Raw genomic sequence first — 3,577 nt, forward strand, 5'->3', positions numbered from 1 at the left:
TTGGGATCAACAACCAGCGTGCATTTTTTGCAGTTCTCTGGTCATACTCTCATACTCAACAGAACATCTTTTCATACACATCACAGATTCGAAGGCGTCGGAACCAGAAAACACAGACAAACAACTGAGGATAAACATGTGGCAATCGTCTCAAGGACACAAGTAGCCGTCAGTGTAAGCGGATGCACAAAACTGCTGCTGCTTCTAAGCAAAGTTCATCTCTACTCCTATGGTGCACAACTGGTTCAGTTTCTAGTGGTATCGAAATTCATGCTTTTGACTGAGAACATGGCAAAATTTCACAGGACTATTGTCAGGTCCGAACTAGTGTCGCTTCCTCTTGCCGCCTTTTTGGTGTTTTCTCCGCCCCACGCTCTGTCTACGCGGCTCGCTAGAACCACTGTCGTCTTCCATTTCTTCATCGAGCAGCATGTTCATCCCGAGGCCGAATCCTTCAGTTAGGACTTGTAACCTGTACACAGAAACATGCCAGTTCATAAGTTGGGTAAAAGCGAAAAATCCCAAGAGACAAGCTCAGCTTAGAGTGACCAAATCATGATGTGGCTGATGGGTTCTTCAATTCATAATGGGGTGCACCGTCCTACAAGATAAAATCCATGAACTCTGCTGGAGAATACTGGAACATACCCATGAAGCTGCTTCTTCATCTGCTTCTCCATGTATTTTTCATGTTTGGTTACGGGAGCTCGGATGAACAGCTCCTCTTCCGCCTTATCTTGCTTCTCTCTCTGCCACACGGAGGTCATGAATTCTTTGCTTTCATCACCCGATGTTACCTTCCACTGCAAGATTGTGTAGACAGCTTAGTTAGCGCGATGTAGCTGAGTGTGGCTAACTATACAAACATGCACAATGTACAAACCTCTTCAGGCCTATCGCAGCAGCATCAATCATTTTTTTGACGGTGCTACAGCGGGCTTACGCCGGCCTGAACCAAACCATTAATAAATCAAGCACATTTACACAGGAAAGGAGGCGGAGGGGGGGGGGGTGAGTGTACAATGTATTTGGGTTACAATCTCTCAGATAAATGAAACAACATGATACACCAATCCCAAAGGATGGTCATTGCCTGCTCACTGGAGCACATGTTAGACCAAAGCATGATGCCATCCGCCGCCGAGCGGGCGATGAGGTGGATAGGTTGCAGATCACCCTGAAGACCTTTGCGTTTCTTCTTTTCCAAATATTCCGGAGGACAGCAATGATGACCGTGGAGCCAGACTTTGTTGGCCAGGTGCGGTCCTCGGAGATGCCGGAGGTCTGTTGGAGGGGAAGCAGACAGAGAGGTCAGCTCCAACCAAAGGGGGCGAAGATGGCTGCAGTGGAGGAAAAGGTGACCCGTTGGTTCAGGAACAGTGCAAAACAGGCAGCTGTTGGAGTCCAATAGGCCCCTGTTGAAGCGTCTTTCGTTGGTGAAGAGGCGATTTTTGCATGCCAGCCAAAGGAAGATTCTGCATTTATTGGATGCATAATTCTTCCAGATGGCCGGGGCAAAGTGGTCAATGGGTTTCCAGACAAGATTGATAGGCAAGGCTCTAAGAACAGCCCGGACCAGGATTGCGCGGTCGGCGATGGTTAGAAGCACGCCTCGCCAGCCCGCCAAGCGCCGGTCAATCTTGTCGATGATGAAAAAGAAGTCCTTAATGTTTAGCTTGTGAGTGGAAAGGGGTAGACCAAGATAGGATTGGGGGAAGGAAGCTACCGAACACCCAAAGAAAGAAGCTAAGTCAGAGGCAAGGTCCCGATCCACATGAATAGGAGCGAAAGTGCTCTTATGGAAATTAATCACCAATCCAATGGCATTTGAGAACTCAAGGAGAATAGATTTAGCGTTTGAAGCTGTCGAAGGTCCGCAGGCAAAATGATAAGAGTGTCGTCAGCGTATTGAAGAACAGGGCAGTGGATGGTCGAGTCAATGGGGTGAGATAGAAGGCCATTCGAGGATGCCTGCCGGATGAGGCGCTGTAGGACGTCAGCGACAATAATGAAAAGATAAGGGGAGGTCGAGTCTCCTAATCCATGGTCCAGGCTTACCATTGAGAAGCACATCAGACTGACTGGTCTGATTTAGATTTTGAATCCAATCACACCATCTCGAAGGGAAGCCTTTGGCTTTTAAAATAGCCGCCAGAGCCGTCTAGGACACTGAATCAAATGCTTTTTGGAAGTCTAACTTGAGGACAATTGCTGATTTCTTACACTTGAAACAAGTTTGAACAATATCAGCGGCGTAAGTAAAATTTTCAGCAGTACATCGACCTTTGATAAAACCAGATTGGTCATGATGAAATTAAGGGGATTAGGGGTTGGGATCTGAAGGCTAGACATTTAGAGGCAATCTTAATAAGACAATTTTGGAGTGAAAATGGACGAAAATTATCAGGAGATGTCGCACCAATTTTTTTTGGAAGAAGAACAATAAAGGCTTTGTTAATCCTTTTGAGGTCGGCGCAACTGTTGTGAAAGTCATGCATGAGGTCTAACAGACCATTCTTAACAAGATCCAAATTAACCTTGAAGAAGGCTAGGCCAAACCCATCTGGCCCAGGCTAGCGTTAACGTTCATGCTAAGAATAGCAAATTTAATCTCTTCCATGAGAAGGGCCTAATGAGCGAGAGGGCTTGAGAAGGGTTCAGCCGAGATCCGTTCAAGAGATTCCGAAGGTCAAAATTGATGTCTACGGTAGATTGTGTACCTAGGAGAGCTTTGAAATAGTCATGAAGAACAACGGCCTTACCTCTATGGGAATTCACTTCCGATCCGTCAACATTCAGACAAGGGATTTGATTTTTGCGAAAACGAACAGAAGCGCACACATGCATGTAACTTGAATTTTCGTCCCTGAGAGTGCATTCTCTGTTTTTTGCTCGTTGGTGCCAGTGAGCAGCCAGCAGCTTGTTATGACGATGCCAGGCAACCTTCACCGCAATGCGTCGGTTAAGCTCAAGGGTGGACAGAGTGCGGCCTTCTTCAATTTTGTCAAGGACAAAAATAACAATAGAGCAGTTGGAGGCAAGCCGTCGAGGAGATTTAGAGTTAACAACCCAAGTTTTAGGCAGATGCGGCCAGCAGACCCCAACGCCATGTGTCGCTGCCCCACACTAGTCCAGTTTGAACGATTTGATGAATAAAGGAGGGGTTTGAGAGCAGAAGATTGTTTAGCCGAAAGATGGCAGGTTTTGGAACGTCCGTGGAGGTAGATAGAACAATGGGAACATCGCTGTGAATGAACAAAACCAAACCCGTGTGAACTCTCCTTTGTTTCCGAGTGAGCGATCCTGCAACTCCCACCAGGACGATGACGACGCACGGGAAGTGAAGGGGGGAGGGGGTGTTACCGCACGAGGGCCTGGCTTTTCTCTCGTCCTCTGCTCTGGCGACAGCGGCCGTCGTCGCTGCGCTCTTCATGCTAAGACAGGGAAAGGCTGGGGAGTCGCCAGTCAGGGACGGCCTTGCAGACGAGCCATCGGGCGCCGGGGCGGTGGAGTTGCGGAGGAGGGCGCCGCCGGGGTTTGGTTGGAAGAACCCTAGATAGCTCAATATTCAGGAGGC

At 48.1% G+C, this 3,577-nt stretch overlaps 1 long non-coding RNA gene across 1 annotated transcript; it reads right to left on the reverse strand.

The window, feature by feature from the left end:
- LOC123445277 lies at positions 1-3,337 on the reverse strand. Its single transcript, XR_006631070.1, has 3 exons — positions 884-3,337; positions 649-803; positions 1-472 (listed from the first exon to the last, which is right to left on the reverse strand). It is a non-coding gene; the product is annotated as an uncharacterized LOC123445277 (long non-coding RNA).
- Positions 3,338-3,577: the final 240 nt, after the last annotated feature.

The sequence above is a fragment of the Hordeum vulgare genome, chromosome 3H (genome assembly GCF_904849725.1).
Source record: "Hordeum vulgare subsp. vulgare chromosome 3H, MorexV3_pseudomolecules_assembly, whole genome shotgun sequence".
In the NCBI taxonomy this organism is placed as follows: Eukaryota; Viridiplantae; Streptophyta; class Magnoliopsida; order Poales; family Poaceae; genus Hordeum; species Hordeum vulgare.